This window comes from Petromyzon marinus, unplaced genomic scaffold, assembly GCF_048934315.1.
Source record: "Petromyzon marinus isolate PM22_M1 ecotype Great Lakes invasive population unplaced genomic scaffold, UKy_Petmar_22M1.pri1.0 PM_Scaffold_71, whole genome shotgun sequence".
Taxonomy (NCBI): Eukaryota; Metazoa; Chordata; class Hyperoartia; order Petromyzontiformes; family Petromyzontidae; genus Petromyzon; species Petromyzon marinus.
This window is the reverse complement of record NW_027423679.1, coordinates 307,349-329,846: the sequence shown is the minus strand read 5'-3', so window position 1 is coordinate 329,846 and position 22,498 is coordinate 307,349. Positions and strand designations below refer to the sequence as shown.

General features: G+C 49.0%; 1 long non-coding RNA gene across 1 annotated transcript; it reads right to left on the bottom strand.

The window, feature by feature from the left end:
• Positions 1-1,012: 1,012 nt before the first annotated feature.
• Positions 1,013-9,049, bottom strand: LOC142923806 (uncharacterized). Its single transcript, XR_012940849.1, has 4 exons — positions 8,869-9,049; positions 6,511-6,627; positions 2,220-2,364; positions 1,013-1,829 (listed from the first exon to the last, which is right to left on the bottom strand). It is a non-coding gene; the product is annotated as an uncharacterized LOC142923806 (long non-coding RNA).
• Between the last annotated feature and the right edge of the window lie 13,449 nt (positions 9,050-22,498).

The following is a 22,498-nucleotide window of genomic DNA, read 5'->3' as shown; positions in this document are numbered from 1 at the left end:
AACCGAGAGGATTCTGGGATGTTTGTGGTTTTTTGGTAATAACTCTGGAAGGAAACGTCGCAGACCCATCAAGGTGGTACTCGTACTGCTCGCCTCATCGAGAGGAATCCAAATATATGAGTGGTTACGCTATGGGATATGAAATGGACGAGCGACCAATAAAACAACATGTATTATGGGGTTGAATGCTTTTTGCTATTCACAAAATAAAACAAAAGCAGTCATGCAAACATCGAATTTAACACAGCACAGCAAACCAGTTGCACCATTCAATTCCGCTCGTCCAGGCGGGGAGAATTCAATCACATTTATTCGATGCGACGTTTCTTATGGGATTTAATAAGCGACAACATTTTGACCCCAAACCAAGGATTCTGGGATGTTTGTGGTTTTTTGGTAATAACTCTGGAAGGAAACGTCGCAGACCCATCAAGGTGGTACTCGTACTGCTCGCCTCATCGAGAGGAATCCAAATATATGAGTGGTTACGCTATGGGATATGAAATGGACGAGCGACCAATAAAACAACATGTATTATGGGGTTGAATGCTTTTTGCTATTCACAAAATAAAACAAAAGCAGTCATGCAAACATCGAATTTAACACAGCACAGCAAAACCAGTTGCACCATTCAATTCCGCTCGTCCAGGCGGGGAGAATTCAATCACATTTATTCGATGCGACGTTTCTTATGGGATTTAATAAGCGACAACATTTTGACCCCAAACCGAGAGGATTCTGGGATGTTTGTGGTTTTTTGGTAATAACTCTGGAAGGAAACGTCGCAGACCCATCAAGGTGGTACTCGTACTGCTCGCCTCATCGACAGGAATCCAAATATATGAGTGGTTACGCTATGGGATATGAAATGGACGAGCGACCAATAAAACAACATGTATTATGGGGTTGAATGCTTTTTGCTATTCACAAAATAAAACAAAAGCAGTCATGCAAACATCGAATTTAACACAGCACAGCAAAACCAGTTGCACCATTCAATTCCGCTCGTCCAGGCGGGGAGAATTCAATCACATTTATTCGATGCGACGTTTCTTATGGGATTTAATAAGTGACAATATTTTGACCCCAAACCGAGAGGATTCTGGGATGTTTGTGGTTTTTTGGTAATAACTCTGGAAGGAAACGTCGCAGCCCCATCAAGGTGGTACTCGTACTGCCCGCCTCATCGAGAGGAATCCAAATATATGAGTGGTTACGCTATGGGATATGAAATGGACGAGCGACCAATAAAACAACATGTATTATGGGGTTGAATGCTTTTTGCTATTCACAAAATAAAACAAAAGCAGTCATGCAAACATCGAAGGACAGGTGGGAAAGTTCTACCCTTTACGATGTGGACCAGACAGCACTTAAAGGGTACTCAGAAGATGCTCTGTTATATTAGTTTCAGTGGGCCATTCTCTAGCACAAGGCTTGCATCATCATCACCACCCATCAACATTGCCAGCCATCTAAAACACACTCACACACCCACACACTCACCATGATACTCACACACTCACCCTCAAAAACACGCCCCAACCATCCTACTCTCACACACATCATGAAAGTCACACATGCACCATTACTCACACACAAGCCTACAAACTCACGATGACAACAGCCGTAATTTGCCACTACATGACGGTGATGTCATCACAACAACCCAGGTGCCATGGGTTGATTGCTGTGCCAGGCTAGGTGCAAGAGGAGGTCATGGGACAGATACTGATGCTATGGGTTGCCTGCTGTGCGACAATCCCACTTGGGCGACAGCCAAGGCCAAAGGTCGGAGTGCAGCCAGAAAACTCCTGAACCTGCACCACCTAGAGAGAAGGGGACATGGAGACATGGGGAGAGAGAGGAGGGAGGGAGACACGGGGAGAGAGAGGAGGGAGGGAGACATGGGGAGATAGAGGAGGGAGACACGGGGAGAGAGAGGAGAGAGATACGGGGAGAGAGAGGAGGGAGACACGGGGAGAGAGTGGAGGGAGACACGGGGAGAGAGAGGAGGGAGACACGGGGAGAGAGAGGAGGGAGACACGGGGAGAGAGAGGAGGGAGACACGGGGAGAGAGGGGAGGGAGACACGGGGAGAGAGGGGAGGGAGACACGGGGGGAGTGAGACAAAGGAGGCACCTGTGGGCCAGATGCCTCCTTTGTCTCCCCCCCCACCACCGCCACTGCTGATGTGTCCACACCGCGCTTGGTTCACACCTTCTGGCTGAGTCGACGTAGAGGAGGCCCAGCCAACGAGCCACCACTTCAGAAGCTCGCGAGCCACCGACGGTGACCGTGAGAGGGAATCCAAATCAGCCTCTCGCCACCCACAATGCACAGCGCAGCCTCCACTCGCCCCGGCCTCAGCGGAAGTAGCAGCGGGGGGAGGCGAGGGGGGTGTTGTGGGTGTGGGGGGTGAGGGGGGTGTGGGGGGACATGGGGGGTGGCGCAGGGGGAGTTATGGGGTTGAGGCGTTATGCATAATAAAGGTTTATTTGGGTTAGTCTCCAACACACCGATGTGCCAAAGTAGAAACTAATTGGCACTTTTGTTCACGTGACAAACTTTATTAATTGGCTGTGTCGGGTGGTGACGGGTTTTAAGACATTTATATTTACACGATCTTACCGCAAAAAAAAACATGGGATTGGAGAGTTGGGGGTTTAGAGGGTTATGGGTTTAGTGTAATAAAGGTTTGAGGGTTAGGGTTTTTTTAGGGTTTGGGTTGTAGGGGTATAGGGGTTTAAACGGTTAGGAGATTAGAGGGTTAGGTGTTTAGAGGGTTTGGGTTTTAGGGTTTTTAGAGGGTTAGAGGTTTAGAAGGTTGGGGTTTAGAAGGTTAGGTGTTTAGAGGGTTAGGGGTTAGTTAGATTTTGAGATGGTTGGGGTTTAGATGGGTTCGGATTTAGGTTAGGGATTAGGGTTGTAGAATGTTAAGGTTTCGAGGTTTACAGGGTTAAGGGTTCTGAAGGTTACGCTTTAGAAGGACATAGGTTTCGAGGGTTAGGGTTTTAGAGGGTTTGGTTTTTAAGGATTTAGAAAGTTGGGGGCTCAAAGAGTTAGGGGTTTGGGTTCAGAGGGTTAGGGGGTTAGAGGCATAGGGGTTTAGAGGGTGAGGAGTTTAGAGGGTGAGGGGTTTAAGGGTTAAGGGGATTAGAAAGTTAGGGTGTTAAGGGTGAAGGAGATTAGAGGGTTATGGTTTTCGGAGTATAGGGGTTTAGAGGGTTAGGGGTATAGAGGTTTAGGTGTTTATAGAGTTAGGGTTTTAGGAATCTATGGGTCTGTGATTAACACGAACCCTATGGGAGACCCAATGATTAACACTGAACCCTATGTGAGCCCCAGTGATTAACACTGAACTCTATGGGAGACACAGTTATTAAAACTGAACTCTATGGGAGCCCAGTGATTAACACTCCACCCTATGGGAGACCCAGTAAATAACAATGAACCCTATGGAAGACCCAGTAACACTCAACCCTATGGAATGCCCAGTGAGTAACACTGAACTCTATGGGAGACCCAGTGAGTAACACTGAACCCGATGGGAGACCCAGTGATTAATACTGAACCCTATGGGAGACCCAGTAATTAACACTGAACCCTATGGGAGACCCAGTGAGTAACACTGAAACCTATTGGAGCCCCAGTGATTAACACCAAACCCTATGGGAGACCCAGTGATTAACACTCAACCCTATGGGAGACCCAGTGAGTAACACTGAACTCTATGGGAGACCCAGTGAGTAACACGAACCCTATGGGAGACCCATTGATTAACATGCAACCCTATGGGAGACCCAGTGAGCAACACTGAACCCTATGGGAGATCCAGTGATTAACACTTAACCCTATTGGAGCCCCAATGAGTAACACTGAACTCTAAGGAAGTCCCAGTTATTAACACCGAACTCTATGGAAGCCCCAGTGAGTAACACTGAACTCTAAAGCAACCCACTCCCGAGTGTGCTGATTCGGTCTCAATAGGTGCTCGCTAACAGCACATTCCCCAACAGTCTCTTCAGGCTAAAAGGGAATCTCAAACAGGGAATGTATTTGTCTTTGTGTGAGAGTGAGTCAGAGTAAGTTTGTGCGAGGGTGAGTTTGTGAGAGTGAGTGAGTTTGTGCGAGGGTGAGTTTGTGAAAGTGAGTTTGTGAGAGTGAGTGAGTTTGTGAGAGCGAGTGAGTTTGTGAGAGTAAGTGAGCTTGTGAGAGTGAGTGAGTTTTTGAGAGCGAGTGAGCTTGTGAGAGAGAGTGAGCTTGTGAGAGTAAGTGAGCTTATGAGAGCGAGTGAGTTTGTGAGAACGAGTGAGTTTGGGAGAGCGAGTGAGCTTGTGAGAGCGAGTCAGTGTGTGAGAGTGAGTGAGCATGTGGGAGTGAGTGAGTTTGTGAGAGTGAGTGAGCTTGTGAGAGTGAGTTTGTGAGTGTAAGCTTGTGAGTGTGAGTGAGCTTGTGAGTGTGAGTGAGCATGTGGGAGTGAGTAAGTTTGTGAGAGAGAGCTTGTGAGAGTGAGTGAGCTTGTGAGAGTGAGTTTGTGAGGGTGAGTGAGTTTGTGAGAGTGAGGGAGATTATGAGAGTGAGTTTGTGAGAGCGAGCTTGTGGGAGTGAGTAAGCTTGTGAGAGAGTGATTGAGATTGTGAGAGTGAGTGAGTTTGTGAGAGTGAGTGAGCTTGTGAGAGTGAATGAGCTTGTGAGAGTGAGTGTGTAGTATAGCGATTAGTGTGCTGCGCTACGAACTTGGCGACCCAGGTTTGATTCCCTCTAATGGTCAACACTGGTGACGATTATCTGAACCAGGCATCCCGTAGGTCAACTTCATCTCCCTAGTGGTGATGTGCACACACCTCACCACTAGGGAGACAAAGTTGGCCGTGCCTGTTGCTGGCCACCCACCCCCTCGTGTTCCATGCTGGCTTTCATAGGTGCTTGCTAACAGCATTTGCCCCAACGGTCTGTTATGGCTATACGGGGGATCTTTATCTTTGTGGGTGTTTTTGTGTGTGCGTTTGTGGGTGGGTGAATTATTGAGTAGATGAGTGGGTGACCAAGTGAGAATTGGTGGATGAGAGAGTCTGTGAGTGAGTGAATCTGTGAGTGGTTGAGCGAGTGGATGAGTGAGTAGGTGAGTGAGTAGGTGAGGGAGTGGGTTAGTGAGTGTGTACATTTGTGTGTGAGTGGGTGAGTAGGTGAGAGAGTGGATGATTTGATAAATGAGTGGGTGGGTGAGTGCATTTCTGAGTGAGTTAGTGAGTGGGTCAGTGAGTGGATAATTGAGTGGGTGAGTGGGTGAGTGAGTTTCTGAGTGATTGGGTGGATGGGTGAGTAGTTGAGTGAGTGGATACGTGATTGAGTGAATGAATAAGATAATCATTGGCGAAGTAGCTGAATGAGGAAGTGCGGAAGGAATAAATGTGAAAATGTGGGTGAGTGAGTGACTAATTGAGCAAGTAGATGAGCGCATTTGTGAGTAAGTAAATGAGCAGGTTATTGATTGAGTGGATGAGTGAGTGGGTGAGTGACTGATGGAGTGAGTGGGTGAGTGAGTGATGAAATTATTGGGAGGGTGAGTGGGTGAGTGATATTCTGAGATCGTGGTTAAGAGAGTGGATGCTTGAATGAGTGGAAGAGTGGATAGGTAAGTGGGTGAGTGAGTGTGTGGGTGAGTAGGTGAATGAGTTTCTGAATGAGTGGCTGAGTAAGTGGGTTGTTGAATGAGTGAGTAGTTGAGTGAGTGGATGAGTGAATGGATGAAATGATTGAGTGGATGGGTTAATGGTTGCGAGTGAGTCGGTGGGTGGATGAATGAGTTTCGGAGTGAGTGGATGAGTGAGTGAGTGAGTCTGCAAGTGAGCGAGTTGGTCAGTGAGTGGCTGAGCGAGTGAATGAGTAAGTAGGTCAGTGAGTGGGTGTGGATAAGTGAGGTAGTTTTTAAGTAAGTGGGTCGGTGGTTGAGTGAGTTTCTGAATAAGTTAGTGGGTGAGAGCTTCTTGTGAGCGATTGAGTGTGAGTGAGCGAGTCTATCAGAGAGGGAGTCTGTGAGCGAGTAAGTAAGTGGGTGAATCTGTGTGCACATGGGGAAGTGGGCGAGTGAGTGCACGAGTGGGTGAATTATTTTGTGAGTCAGTTTCTGAGCGTGTGAGTGGGTGAGTTTATGAGTGATTATGTGAGTGGATGCACGAGTGGGTGAGCAAGTGGGTGGGTAAATGGATGAGAGCGTTCTTGAGTGAGTGGCTGAGTACGTGAGGGATTGGGTGAGCGAGTAAGCCTGTGAGTCGTTGAGTGGATGAGTGCACGAGTGGATGAGTCTGTGCGAGTCTATGGGTCTTTGTGCAAGAATATTGTCTGTGTTTCGACAGGTCTTTGTTTGAGTTAATTGGTTTCTGTGTAAGTCTATGGGTCTGTGTGAGTCTATGGATCTATGTGCGAGTCTTTAGGTCTCTGTGTGGTGCACATAGCCTGGCATGTGAGTAGGGGGTACTGTAACCCTGTGTGTATGTGGGTGGGATACCGTAACCCTGTGCGAGGGGATCTTTCCACCCTGGGGCAGAGGGAGGATCATGAAGGTGGACCTGGAAGCGCTCGGCTTGGGAGACGAACCTTCCTCCTCCTGCTTCTTGTTATTGTGCTGGGGGGTAGGGGGTGTGGAGAGGGAGGAAGGAAGGAGGAAGAGAGGAAACTAAACTATTTATATTTTACCAGGTGAGGCCCACCGAGCTACACAGCTCTTCTTCAGAAGAGAAAAGGCCAAAAATTATCGGTCAACGAAGTGGCTTATCATCACGTCGACACTTATAGAAACCAAACACTCTGAACGCGACCACAGGGAGAGAGAGACATGCAAACTTAAAATATATAGCAGGTGTGAGGGTAGGGATCGAACCCACGACCTCCTGTATTACAGGCGAGGTAGTTACGGGAGAAAGGAGAGGGATAGAGGCAGGGAAAGAGAGGGAGGTAGAGAGGGAGGTAGAGGGGGTGAGGTAGAGGGGGTGGGGAGAGTGGGGGGAGAGGAAGGAAGAGTGGGTAGTGGGTAGAGGGAGGGGGGGGGGAATTAAGTCAAACTCACAGTATTGCTTGCACTCACCATGATACAATCACCATCAAACTCACACTGTCACATACCATCACTCACATCCTCACCACGAAACTCACACACCCACACACACTCACCCTCATAAGCACACCATTACCATCCAACTCGCACACACGACATGATAGTCACACACTCAATCACAATTACTTACACACAAGCCCACCAACTCACAACAATGGCCACCATTCGCCACTACGTGGCGGTAATGTCATCACAACAAACCAGGTGCCATGGGTTGACTGCTGTGCCAGACTAGGTGCAGGTGCAGGAGCAGCAGTACACGGGATAGACCCAAGTACCATGGGTTGACTGCTAAGCCATGCTGGATGCAGGAGGACACGGGACAGACCCAGGTGCCATGGGTTGACTGCTGTACCAGGCTAGGTGCAGGAGGAGGTCACAGGACAGATCCGGGTGCCACAGGTTGACTGCTGTTCCAGGCTAGGCACAGGAGGAGGTCACGGGACAGATCCTGATGCTATGGGTTGACTGCTGTGTGACAAATCCACTCGAATGACAGCCAAGGTCAAAGGTTGGAGTGCAGCCAGTAAACTCCTGACCCCTGAACCTGGACCACCCAGAAATTAGAGGGGGATGGAGACACGGGGAGAGAGAGGAGGGAGACACGGGGAGAGAGAGCAGAGGTAGGAGGAGAGCGCGTGCAGGAAGCCAGAGCTCCTCTCGAGATGCAGGAGGTAAAGATGGCCCAGAATCAACGACGACTGCAAGGTATGCTGGGAGGCAAGGTCATGTGACCAATGCGACACAGGGGCGGCAGTGCTGGCTGGAGCCATCGCTGTTGGAGCCGCATGGGCAGAGGACCCAGAACGCATCCTTCATCCCAGCACCTGCACCAACCACAATCACCACCACAACTATAACCAAAAGAACCATAAAATAACCACAACTAATACCACACCTCCAATTATCACGGTTGGCTGGGTAGGGTGCGATAGAAGTTCAAAATACATACAACTACCAAAACAACCATCATAACCACCTACACCACAACTATGACCATTACAACCACCACCTACACAATTATAACAAATATAACCACAAAGACCACAACCGCACATTTAACCACAACCTACACAACCACAATTATAACCACAACCAAAACCACCACAACCAGAGCCACAATTACCATAACAACCAATATAACCACCTACAACACAACTGTAACCTCAACCACCACTACAACCAAATATAATCACAACCACCACCACAACCACCACCATAACCAAACAACAAAAATATTAACGCAGATACTACACAACCACTGCATGAAGGGTCTTTATCCCTCTGTGGGTGAGTGGGTGGGTGAGTGAGTGGCTGAGTGAGTGGGTGGGTGAGTGGGTGGCTAAGTGAGTGAGTGGCTGAGTGAGTGGGTGGGTGAGTGGGTAGCTGAGTGGGTGGCTGAGTGTGAAATGGACTCGAACCTGCACCTCTGCATTGCAAGTCCAGTGAGCTCACGGCCCGCGTGTGGAGGGGTAAAGTGTGGCTACGCCCAGCGTGGAAGAGGAGACCAAATACTCCACATCGCGGCCTCAAGTGGAGGCCATTTCTGCCACGACAACAAATCCGTCCCTCCAGAGACACAAAAAAACTAAATTTAACTCATCCCATCAGCCGCAATCTGGCAGTGCCTCTCCTCATCATCAGCAGCAGGGCCGTGAACTCAGCAGGCGCCTAGCGCGTGACGGCTGTGGGCCAGGCGCCTCCTCTGCCTCCCCCTCCCCCGCACCACCGCCACTGCTGCTGTGTCCACACCGTGCAAGCTTCTCGCCTTCTTCGGGCTGAGTCGACGTAGAGGTGGCCCAGCCAGCGAGCCGCCGCTTCAGAAGCTCGCGAGCCACCGACGGTGGCCGTGAGCGGGAATCCAAATCGGCCGCTCGCCACCCACAATGCACAGCGCCGCCTCCACTCGCCCCGGCCTCAGCGGAAGAAGCAGCGGGGGGAGGGGCGGGGTGAGGGGGGTAAAGGGGTGGGGCGAGGGGGTGTGGCCATGGGGGGGAGGAGCTCCGGTGGGGGGAGGGGCTCAGGGCTGTTTACGTCGCAGTGGGCGTGGTCTCATGGTACCGCCCCCTCGTCTCGAGCCACGCGCTTCCCCCTGGCAGTTTGTCCGTTAGAGAGGCGGGGAGAGCATCTGGCGAAGGTGAGGAGCGGTGAGGTGATGTGAGTCTGTGTGTGTGTGAGTCTGTGTGTGTGAGTCTGTGTGTGTGAGTCTGTGTGTGTGTGAGTCTGTGTGTGTGTCTGTGTGTGTGTGAGTCTGTGTGTGTGTGTCTGTGTGTGTGTGAGTCTGTGTGTGTGAGTCTGTGTGTGTGTAGTGGTTAACGCGCCGCGCTATGAACCCGGTGATCCCGAGTTGGATTCCCTCTCAAGGCCAACACGGTGGCGATTATGTGAACCGGTCCTGGGCCTCCCCTAGGTCGACTCAGCCTCAAATGAGTACCTGGTGTGGTGTGAAAGCGTCGCCACTAGGGAGACAAAGGCGGTCGGGCGTTGTGTTGGCCACCCATTCCCTCGTGTGCCGTTCTGGCCTTCATAGGTACTGCTGGCTATCAGCACTTGCCCCAACAGTCTATTTCATCTATAAGGGGGATCTTTATCTTTGTTGCTAGTGGTGTTGTTGGTGGTGTTGATGGTGTTGGTGTTGATGGTGGTTGTGTTGGTGGTGGTGGTGTTGTTGGTGGTGCTGTTGGTGGTGTTGGTAGTCGAGTTGGTGGTGGTGTTGTTGATGGTGGTGTTGTTGATGGTGGTGTTGTTGGTGTTGATGGTGGTGGTGTTGCTGGTGGTGTTGGTGGTGGTGTTGGTAGTCGAGTTGGTGGTGGTGTTGTTGATAGTGGTGTTGTTGATAGTGGTGTTGGTGTTGATGGTGGTGGTGTTGTTGGTGGTGCTGTTGGTGGTGTTGGTACTCGAATTGGTGGTGGTGTTGTTGATGGTGGTGTTGTTGATGGTGGTGGTGTTGGTGGTGGTGTTGTTGGTGGTTTTGATGGTGGTGGTGTTGGTGGTGGTGTTGTTGGTGGTTTTGGTGGTCGTGGTGGTGTTCGTGGTGTTGGTGGTGTTGATTGGGGTGTTGTTGGTGGTTGTGTTGGTGGTGTTGATGGTGGTGGTGTTGGTGGTTTTAGTGGTCGTATTGGTGTTGTTGGTGGTGCTGTTGGTGGTGCTGTTGGTGGTGTTGGTAGTCGAGTTGGTGGTGGTGTTGTTGATGGTGGTGTTGTTGGTGTTGATGGGGGTGGTGTTGATGTAGGTGGTGTTGATGGGGGTGGTGTTGGTATTGTTAGTGGTGTTAGTGATGTTTTTGGTGATGGTGTTGATGGTGGTAATTTTCTTGTTGGTGGTGGTGCTGGTGTTGTTGGTGGTGGTGTTGTTCGTGGTGTTAGTGGTGGTTCCTACGATCCGTCATGGCTTTAAACAGGCTGGATTGTGTGAGGGGCTCACAAATCCTTGAAAGATCTGGACACTTTCCCACCAGTAAGCTCCTCCGGCAGGCAAGGCTGCGTTGGCTGGGTCTTGTAGCCCACATATCCAAGCAGTTTTTTTGGCCGCATAAAGGGGGCTAAACGGGCATGACATGGGCTGTCGAAAATATGCACTGATGCTGTCTGGGAGGATGTGGAGCTGAGTGGACTTGCAGAAGAGTGGTATCAGCGGTGTAAATAGCATCCTTCACGAGGAAGCTCGTGAAGGATGCTACTGGGCAGTTGGAGGCAGTCGCCCTCCAACAACAACTGAGGGCAGAGGAGTGACGCTCACAACGAGTGGCGGATAAAATTCAGCAAGTTGGCACAGTTTGGGATACAGCTGGTGTATCTACCAGTCATCTCAGCCAACCTTTGGAACCTGGGTCTATCCCGTGACGTCTTGACAGCCTTCGGCACTTGATGTGGCCTAAAAGTGCACCTGGCCCGGCACAGGCGCCGTGGTGACATCACCACTACTTTGTGGCGAATGTTGGTTGTTTTTGTGTTTCGTGTTGTGAGTAAGTGGTGATGATGTGAGTCTGCGTTGATGATGTGGGTTCATGGTGAGGATGTGAGTCCTCGTGTTGAGATCTGGGTACCGTCACGCCCCCTCGACTATTTGTGATCCTCGCCTTCGTCTCCTGCTCCGCATGCAGAGACCCGGACTGTGCGAGAGACGCTGCGAGTTCTGTGCACCCTGCTCTGCAAGTTGCCACCATGGAGGTACGTGTGGCTCCTCCACTCGTGTGGTGAAGTATGGATGGACGTGTGCTCTCCACTTTGCGTGTGGCTACCAGTCACCTATCCATATACCTGAGTGTGCATCTGCTTGCCTGCCTGAGTGTGTGTGCATCTATCAGAGTATCTCCCCCGAGATCCTGTGTACCTGCCTGTCTACACGTGAATAATCTACAGTACTTTTATCTATCCACTACTGGATGAAGGCCTCCTTCCCTGAGACCCTGCTACCACCCCTCATGATCCTGCGATGGAATAATCCACCAAGCACCGATTTTGTCGCTCCATCTTTCTGCTGACCTCTCAGACGTGCTCCGATACTTGGCTGCAGCTCCGTTATTGTTCTTGATCATCGGCCATCGTTGTTCCTCCTGGCCGTGGCATTTCCTGGCCCAGCCCCACTTCTCTTAACAGTTTGAAGGATGCCATTCACCTGCGTGTGTCCTCTAAATCCACACGTGTCTCATTGTAAATCCAGGTGTGACATCAGATATCAGCCAAATATCCCAACGCTGAGAACTTACAACATCTTGGCAGGACCCTCCTGATTGTGGAGCCCAGGATCTCAGAGATCCTGGCTCAGTGCTCGCCTCCTGCGCTTTCCCCAACATCTTGCTAAAGCTTACGTGGTGGACCTTTGTCTTTGTGTGCATGAAGATGAGCCGAGCTGGAGAGGCGAGGAGTAATGGCGAATCTTGCACCACGTGGAGTGCGCTGTCCCCAGAGGGCACCGCCTCCGCCTGCAGCAAATCACCGCAAGGTAAGAACGGTAATGAGCGACGTCACAGAGGGCCATGGTGAATGCTGTAACATCACGATGGCCATGTTGTATGGTGGATGTCACAGTGGCCATGATGCAGTGGAGATTTCATAGCGACCATGATGCATGGGTGATATCCAGGTGGCCAACGTACGGTGCAAAAGAAGTTTAGCATACATACAGACATACCTGGTATTGGCCAAAATATCCCAATCCTGAAATATTTTCCTACAAATTGCTCAAATTTGGGATCACACAGCTGTTGTTGTTCTTCTCATGTCTGCAGAAATCATGGCTCTCTTTGGCCCTCACTTGACCAACCGTGAGAAGCTGGAACTCGCAGCCATGCAGGAAGTGTGGTACTTTGCACTCTACAACAAATCTGAGGGATTCAACAATGGTGGATACGACGACTACGAAGGAAATTACATTCTGGTGAGGCTCGCCACAAAACACCAACTGTGGGGGCGGTCACAGGGCCTATCGGTAGCGGGGTTTGTGGCTTCTTGTTATTGCACCTGAAGTACCAACCAGGGCTATTACACACACACACACCAATGCACTTCAGAATCAGAATTTTTAATCCCGAGTAAAGCCCATTGAGCTAAGAAGCTCTTTTTTAAGGGTGACTGAGTCAGCAGACATCAGAATATTCCACAATGACAGGTAAAAAAAACGTAATAATTACAGAGAATACTTTTGAAAATTACATTCTCACTTAAATCTTGAATTAAAGCTTTCGTGACTGCAGGAATTCATATTCTTTGGGTCTTTCGGTAAAGTCACGTATATAGGTTCAAAGAAAAGAACAAAAAACAAAAACTATGACGTTTCGATCGCAACACAAGTGGTCGTCTTCAGGAAAAGGGGGGTTAGCTTCCCAAGGCAAACTGTTTATAATTGTTTGAATTGGGCGTAGCCCAAATGTCAGCAGCCAATATTAATGCAAGTGGTGGGCAGCCAACCCGGCAGTTTCAGATCTGCCTTATGTTCGGGAACAGAAGGCAGATCCGAAACTCGTTAGGATCTGAAACACGGTAGGACCATACCTCAGCCGTGGCTGATCATTGTTTTAACGTGGTGGGCTCGCACGAAATGTATTTATCTAAGACGAAGGTACTTTGCAAGCCTACTGGCTATCAACAAAGATTTTGTTCATGAAGCCATTCATATATATAGACACAGACACAATTTCCACCGAGAAGATGGGTACAAACTGTGCAATCATTAGAAGGACGTTATCAACCAGTTTAAGTCATAACTGGCTATGATGTTCCCATCCTACCACCTTCCGATGTTAGTTGTGCTTCATGCCCATTTCAAACTTGTGCTTTCACAGGATTCACACGAACACAGCCACTTCGCGCGCCGACCCCTCGGTTGTGGCTCTGCGATCTTCCATTAACATTCTACTCTCTAATTAGCATACTAATGACTCATTAACATGCTAATCTCTCATTAACATGCTAATCTCTAATTAGCATACTAATGACTCATTAACATGCTCATCTCTCATTAACATGCTAATCTCTCAATAACATGCTAATTTTCACCTGGCAGCCCTTTGATTGTTGTTTTGTTTTTTGTTATTTTCTTTGAACCTATCGACGTGACTTTACCGAAAGACCCAAAGAATATACATCGTCATTTCTTAAACTTTGTGATTGGAATTATTTTCACTTTAAATGATTGTACCTTTTGTGCAGTTCCGGCATGAGCACCTCCACTACCGCTATGAGGTGCTGAAGAAGATTGGAGAAGGAGGTCAAGGCCAGGTGATCCAGTGCCTTGATCACAAAAGGAACACCCTGGTGGCCATCAAGATCCTGGTGTCACCATCGAGGTAAGACTTCAGAGCCGCCCCGTCACGAGGCCGATGTTGTTAAGTCCGTTGCCACGGGCAGCCGTGCGATGCGGTGGTGACACCTGTGCATCAAAGTGAGAAGGGGGGCCTGGGTTCGACTCCTGATTCGGGTGCCCTCCTGTATGGAGTTTACATGTTATACCCCTGTTCTGCATCAGTTCCTTCTGGGTTCTCAGATTTTTACTCCATAAAGCTTAAAATACACACACAGTGTAAACTAATATTGGGGGAAAGCATCCCATTGCTCAAGGATTACCTGCACATTATGGTAATTCCTCATTTAATGCTGTAGATACATTCCTGAAAAGTTCCGCATTCAGCAAAAAGTATTGAGCAAAAATAATTTCCCCATAAATAATGTAATAATAATGTTTGGCGAGATACAATGCACTCATACACCTTGAGATGACGAGACCAATAACTGAGGGTATGCCGCCATGTTACTTTATCATTGCGAGCAATGTATCATTGCAGCTCAAGAAAGTAGTTCGTTGTTGACTACTCACAAATAGTGTTATAACGGGCGGGTTCCGCGCTTTAACAGGCATGTTCCACGTTTTAACAAGTGTGTTTTGTTTTAAATCGAAAAGCGTTCCGTTATGCAATGGACGCGTTCGTGTTATTACGGGCACATTCCGCGTTGTGCGAAAAGTGTGCCCTAATAGAAGAGCCACATTGAAGCTAAGATCCGTTGTGTTAACATGCTTTTTCATTTATATTTCTCAAATGACCAATCCGATTTGAATGGCTCTTCACTTCCAAATCCTATCGGGTGCCCTACATCGGCTCCTGCTCCCTCTGTGGTAGCTCCTCACCAATGATAGTTGAGTGTACTACTGGAACTCATGGTGCTGTTAGACCTGGTGAATTCATATTTAATTAATTTATTCTGGCTAGAATTTGGCTCTGGATATCCCTTAAGCAAATATAGGATCTTCATTTGTGGACTTCCTCTGTGCAGCTCCAAGCAAGAAACATTCCAGAAGATGGAACTCCAGATAGCTCTGGAACTTCAGGGCGAGGGCAGTGATGAAGATTTCAACATCATCAAAGTCCTGAATACATTTTATTTCAGAGGACACCACTGTATCGTCCTGGAGCTGTTGAAGTATGTACTGCATGCCCCCCCGCCTCCGCCAATAATGTGGTTAACTAACTTGACAAACTTTCGTTATTTTTTAGAAGCGACCTGGCCACAAATAAAAACTTAACAAAGTAACATGTATATTCTTGATTCTTTCGGTAAAGTCACGTAGAAGGGAAACAATAAAATAATAGAAATATAAAACAATACAATTCTCACGACGTTAAAAATAACCGCCACTTTTTTCAAATTTTCTTGTTGTGGTTTTCACACCTGATGATGATTGCTTGTGTTGCAGTCGAAACGTCGTGGGAATTTGATTGTTTTTTTATTATTTTATTGTTTCCCTTCTACGTGACTTTACCGAAAGAACCAAGAATATGAATCCCTGCAGTCACGAAAGCTTTAAATCGAAATTTAAAAAGTAACATGTAGTTTCTAAATGTGGAGGGGAAAACCAGTGGACCCACAGAAAAATCCACGTGCCCACGGGGAGAACATGCAAACTCCAAATGTACAGGCGTCACGGTCGGGATCAAACCTACGACCTCCTCCATACCAGGCGGGGGAGATGTCATCTCGCCACCGCGGCAAGCTGTTAATTTTGAGATTCCCACGCCACCCATGCATTGCAATACTTTGGAGCTGCCATGTGTCATGGGTGCATTGGAGGCCACTTCTCTTTTCTCCATTAGCCCTGCCACTTTTACCAAGCCACGCCTCCACTCAATCAGCAGGGTGGCTGGATAGCAGTGGTGATGCTTGTGTCTCTCGGCGAGAATCCGAGCTTCTTTTCTGTGTGGAGTTTTTATCTTCTCCCAATACATAACCCTCCACCACCCGGCAACAAAGCCAATGAAATAAAGTTGTCAAGTTGGCATATATGCCAATTTATTTGGTTTATTGACAAACTGACGACCTCAACCCACACGGAACTATAACTCTTAATATTGGTCATGAACGTGCACATGAACGTACAAGATTAACATGATTATCGTTATCAGAATCAGTGCAGCATTGTAGGGGATGGCACTGATGCTGTTTTTGTTGCTGCTTCTGCCTCTCTCGCAGGGAGAGCCTTCATGAAGTGAATAGAAAAGCGGGGCTCCGGCGGTTGGACATGGCGATGGTGAAAACCTACACTAGGGGCATCCTCAAGTTCTTGTGCTACATAAATTCCAGGAAAATCGTCCACGCAGACATCAAGCCAGTGAGTGGACACAGCGTTCAGCTTTCACTTTGGTGCAGAGGTGTATCTTCATTGGGGACTCGTTCCACAGAGAAAACCGGCCATGTTGGTCACAAGGTTGATACGTTAGCTCTGCCCTTCTCACTGGAAGGAGGCAGGGTCATGCTACCTCTGGTGAAGATGATCTGGTATGAATTAAACTATAGTGTAGAGTCGTGTCGCTCTTGGGGACTCACCAGAGACAAAACCGGCAACGTTGATCAGCGTTGCCCCAAACCCTGGGAGACACGAAACGGAGTCAAAAAGAACGTACATTTTGGCCTGACAACTGCTCGTTATCGAATTCCATTCTACAAATTGAAAACGTCCAAAGACAAAGTTGCAGTGGAAACCATCACGGAATCCTTGCACTCTCTTGTGAGTGGCTTTTTGTCTGTAACTCGTTAACGGGCACTCATCCAGCTGTGAGCTCCATGCAGCTCTCCTGTTGGAGCAACGGCAATCGGTTGTCAATAGAGCCACCCCCTTTACTTTGATGGTGCCTGAGAGTGCTTTGAACATGACACGCCTCTACTCACATCTCCAATTTTGACGTACTTGAAAGGGGCACCACCCAGTGACAGCTGTCAGAAAACAGCGAATATTGCACTTGACTGACGCTAGTCGACAGCGCTATGCCTCATCTAGTTCCCCTGTTTAGTGCGTGTCGTGGTATGTGATTGATCCACTGCTGGATGAATGATATCGGCGTAACCTCTGAGTTTGAATTCATTCTACCCCTCCAGGAAAATGTTCTCGTCAAAGACACCGTGACTGGCACCGTGAGGATCACGGACTTTGGCACGAGCTTTTTTGTGGAAAGTCAACGTGAGTGACCTCACCTGGGTGTGTGAGTGTCTGCGTGTGGGTGTCTGTATGGCTGTCTTTACGCATGGGTGTCTCTGCGTCCGGGTGAGTGTCTATATGTTAGCGTTTGTCTGAGTGTGTCTGTGTGTGAGTATCTGAGTGTCTGTACATGTGACTGTTTATGTGTATAATGATGATGCTGTTTAAGACACAGTGTGTACACACGCACCAATGTTTGTTGTTCTTGTGATTATTGTACAGCTATGAATGTTGGTGGGACCCTAGAATACTTGGCTCCGGAGCTGTTGCTGGGTTATAGCTTGACATGTGGAGTGGATATGTGGGCGTTGGGCTGCACGGTGGCGGAGTTGGCGACGGGCAGGGAATTATTCCGGTCCAACAGCCACGAAGATCACCTCCCGCGCTGCATAGAGGTATTTCCCACACGGCGTCTGTCCGCTCGTGATCCCCCTCTCTTTCCGTGAAGTCATGGGCTATGGGGGTGGCAGGAGGGGGGGTGGCCACTTGGTGATCTGTGAATAACGGCCGTCATATGTTGCGTGTACACGTGTGTGTCTTGTATGTGTAAGGGAGCAGTAGTATAGCGGTCAGCCTGCTGTGCTAGAAACTGAGTTCGATTCCAGCTCATGGCCAACACCAGTGACGATTGTCTGAACAGTCCTGGGCCTCCTCTAGTTTGAGTCAGACTCAACTGAGTATCTCGTGGAATGTGTGAAGTACCTGGGTCAATGTGGCCCGCCAAGAAGCAGCGGGGGGAGGGGCGGGGTGAGGGGGGTAAAGGGGTGGGGCGAGGGGGTGTGGCCATGGGGGGGAGGAGCTCCGGTGGGGGGAGGGGCTCAGGGCTGTTTACGTCGCAGTGGGCGTGGTCTCATGGTACCGCCCCCTCGTCTCGAGCCACGCGCTTCCCCCTGGCAGTTTGTCCGTTAGAGAGGCGGGGAGAGCATCTGGCGAAGGTGAGGAGCGGTGAGGTGATGTGAGTCTGTGTGTGTGTGAGTCTGTGTGTGTGAGTCTGTGTGTGTGAGTCTGTGTGTGTGTGAGTCTGTGTGTGTGTCTGTGTGTGTGTGAGTCTGTGTGTGTGTGTCTGTGTGTGTGTGAGTCTGTGTGTGTGAGTCTGTGTGTGTGTAGTGGTTAACGCGCCGCGCTATGAACCCGGTGATCCCGAGTTGGATTCCCTCTCAAGGCCAACACGGTGGCGATTATGTGAACCGGTCCTGGGCCTCCCCTAGGTCGACTCAGCCTCAAATGAGTACCTGGTGTGGTGTGAAAGCGTCGCCACTAGGGAGACAAAGGCGGTCGGGCGTTGTGTTGGCCACCCATTCCCTCGTGTGCCGTTCTGGCCTTCATAGGTACTGCTGGCTATCAGCACTTGCCCCAACAGTCTATTTCATCTATAAGGGGGATCTTTATCTTTGTTGCTAGTGGTGTTGTTGGTGGTGTTGATGGTGTTGGTGTTGATGGTGGTTGTGTTGGTGGTGGTGGTGTTGTTGGTGGTGCTGTTGGTGGTGTTGGTAGTCGAGTTGGTGGTGGTGTTGTTGATGGTGGTGTTGTTGATGGTGGTGTTGTTGGTGTTGATGGTGGTGGTGTTGCTGGTGGTGTTGGTGGTGGTGTTGGTAGTCGAGTTGGTGGTGGTGTTGTTGATAGTGGTGTTGTTGATAGTGGTGTTGGTGTTGATGGTGGTGGTGTTGTTGGTGGTGCTGTTGGTGGTGTTGGTACTCGAATTGGTGGTGGTGTTGTTGATGGTGGTGTTGTTGATGGTGGTGGTGTTGGTGGTGGTGTTGTTGGTGGTTTTGATGGTGGTGGTGTTGGTGGTGGTGTTGTTGGTGGTTTTGGTGGTCGTGGTGGTGTTCGTGGTGTTGGTGGTGTTGATTGGGGTGTTGTTGGTGGTTGTGTTGGTGGTGTTGATGGTGGTGGTGTTGGTGGTTTTAGTGGTCGTATTGGTGTTGTTGGTGGTGCTGTTGGTGGTGCTGTTGGTGGTGTTGGTAGTCGAGTTGGTGGTGGTGTTGTTGATGGTGGTGTTGTTGGTGTTGATGGGGGTGGTGTTGATGTAGGTGGTGTTGATGGGGGTGGTGTTGGTATTGTTAGTGGTGTTAGTGATGTTTTTGGTGATGGTGTTGATGGTGGTAATTTTCTTGTTGGTGGTGGTGCTGGTGTTGTTGGTGGTGGTGTTGTTCGTGGTGTTAGTGGTGGTTCCTACGATCCGTCATGGCTTTAAACAGGCTGGATTGTGTGAGGGGCTCACAAATCCTTGAAAGATCTGGACACTTTCCCACCAGTAAGCTCCTCCGGCAGGCAAGGCTGCGTTGGCTGGGTCTTGTAGCCCACATATCCAAGCAGTTTTTTTGGCCGCATAAAGGGGGCTAAACGGGCATGACATGGGCTGTCGAAAATATGCACTGATGCTGTCTGGGAGGATGTGGAGCTGAGTGGACTTGCAGAAGAGTGGTATCAGCGGTGTAAATAGCATCCTTCACGAGGAAGCTCGTGAAGGATGCTACTGGGCAGTTGGAGGCAGTCGCCCTCCAACAACAACTGAGGGCAGAGGAGTGACGCTCACAACGAGTGGCGGATAAAATTCAGCAAGTTGGCACAGTTTGGGATACAGCTGGTGTATCTACCAGTCATCTCAGCCAACCTTTGGAACCTGGGTCTATCCCGTGACGTCTTGACAGCCTTCGGCACTTGATGTGGCCTAAAAGTGCACCTGGCCCGGCACAGGCGCCGTGGTGACATCACCACTACTTTGTGGCGAATGTTGGTTGTTTTTGTGTTTCGTGTTGTGAGTAAGTGGTGATGATGTGAGTCTGCGTTGATGATGTGGGTTCATGGTGAGGATGTGAGTCCTCGTGTTGAGATCTGGGTACCGTCACGCCCCCTCGACTATTTGTGATCCTCGCCTTCGTCTCCTGCTCCGCATGCAGAGACCCGGACTGTGCGAGAGACGCTGCGAGTTCTGTGCACCCTGCTCTGCAAGTTGCCACCATGGAGGTACGTGTGGCTCCTCCACTCGTGTGGTGAAGTATGGATGGACGTGTGCTCTCCACTTTGCGTGTGGCTACCAGTCACCTATCCATATACCTGAGTGTGCATCTGCTTGCCTGCCTGAGTGTGTGTGCATCTATCAGAGTATCTCCCCCGAGATCCTGTGTACCTGCCTGTCTACACGTGAATAATCTACAGTACTTTTATCTATCCACTACTGGATGAAGGCCTCCTTCCCTGAGACCCTGCTACCACCCCTCATGATCCTGCGATGGAATAATCCACCAAGCACCGATTTTGTCGCTCCATCTTTCTGCTGACCTCTCAGACGTGCTCCGATACTTGGCTGCAGCTCCGTTATTGTTCTTGATCATCGGCCATCGTTGTTCCTCCTGGCCGTGGCATTTCCTGGCCCAGCCCCACTTCTCTTAACAGTTTGAAGGATGCCATTCACCTGCGTGTGTCCTCTAAATCCACACGTGTCTCATTGTAAATCCAGGTGTGACATCAGATATCAGCCAAATATCCCAACGCTGAGAACTTACAACATCTTGGCAGGACCCTCCTGATTGTGGAGCCCAGGATCTCAGAGATCCTGGCTCAGTGCTCGCCTCCTGCGCTTTCCCCAACATCTTGCTAAAGCTTACGTGGTGGACCTTTGTCTTTGTGTGCATGAAGATGAGCCGAGCTGGAGAGGCGAGGAGTAATGGCGAATCTTGCACCACGTGGAGTGCGCTGTCCCCAGAGGGCACCGCCTCCGCCTGCAGCAAATCACCGCAAGGTAAGAACGGTAATGAGCGACGTCACAGAGGGCCATGGTGAATGCTGTAACATCACGATGGCCATGTTGTATGGTGGATGTCACAGTGGCCATGATGCAGTGGAGATTTCATAGCGACCATGATGCATGGGTGATATCCAGGTGGCCAACGTACGGTGCAAAAGAAGTTTAGCATACATACAGACATACCTGGTATTGGCCAAAATATCCCAATCCTGAAATATTTTCCTACAAATTGCTCAAATTTGGGATCACACAGCTGTTGTTGTTCTTCTCATGTCTGCAGAAATCATGGCTCTCTTTGGCCCTCACTTGACCAACCGTGAGAAGCTGGAACTCGCAGCCATGCAGGAAGTGTGGTACTTTGCACTCTACAACAAATCTGAGGGATTCAACAATGGTGGATACGACGACTACGAAGGAAATTACATTCTGGTGAGGCTCGCCACAAAACACCAACTGTGGGGGCGGTCACAGGGCCTATCGGTAGCGGGGTTTGTGGCTTCTTGTTATTGCACCTGAAGTACCAACCAGGGCTATTACACACACACACACCAATGCACTTCAGAATCAGAATTTTTAATCCCGAGTAAAGCCCATTGAGCTAAGAAGCTCTTTTTTAAGGGTGACTGAGTCAGCAGACATCAGAATATTCCACAATGACAGGTAAAAAAAACGTAATAATTACAGAGAATACTTTTGAAAATTACATTCTCACTTAAATCTTGAATTAAAGCTTTCGTGACTGCAGGAATTCATATTCTTTGGGTCTTTCGGTAAAGTCACGTATATAGGTTCAAAGAAAAGAACAAAAAACAAAAACTATGACGTTTCGATCGCAACACAAGTGGTCGTCTTCAGGAAAAGGGGGGTTAGCTTCCCAAGGCAAACTGTTTATAATTGTTTGAATTGGGCGTAGCCCAAATGTCAGCAGCCAATATTAATGCAAGTGGTGGGCAGCCAACCCGGCAGTTTCAGATCTGCCTTATGTTCGGGAACAGAAGGCAGATCCGAAACTCGTTAGGATCTGAAACACGGTAGGACCATACCTCAGCCGTGGCTGATCATTGTTTTAACGTGGTGGGCTCGCACGAAATGTATTTATCTAAGACGAAGGTACTTTGCAAGCCTACTGGCTATCAACAAAGATTTTGTTCATGAAGCCATTCATATATATAGACACAGACACAATTTCCACCGAGAAGATGGGTACAAACTGTGCAATCATTAGAAGGACGTTATCAACCAGTTTAAGTCATAACTGGCTATGATGTTCCCATCCTACCACCTTCCGATGTTAGTTGTGCTTCATGCCCATTTCAAACTTGTGCTTTCACAGGATTCACACGAACACAGCCACTTCGCGCGCCGACCCCTCGGTTGTGGCTCTGCGATCTTCCATTAACATTCTACTCTCTAATTAGCATACTAATGACTCATTAACATGCTAATCTCTCATTAACATGCTAATCTCTAATTAGCATACTAATGACTCATTAACATGCTCATCTCTCATTAACATGCTAATCTCTCAATAACATGCTAATTTTCACCTGGCAGCCCTTTGATTGTTGTTTTGTTTTTTGTTATTTTCTTTGAACCTATCGACGTGACTTTACCGAAAGACCCAAAGAATATACATCGTCATTTCTTAAACTTTGTGATTGGAATTAT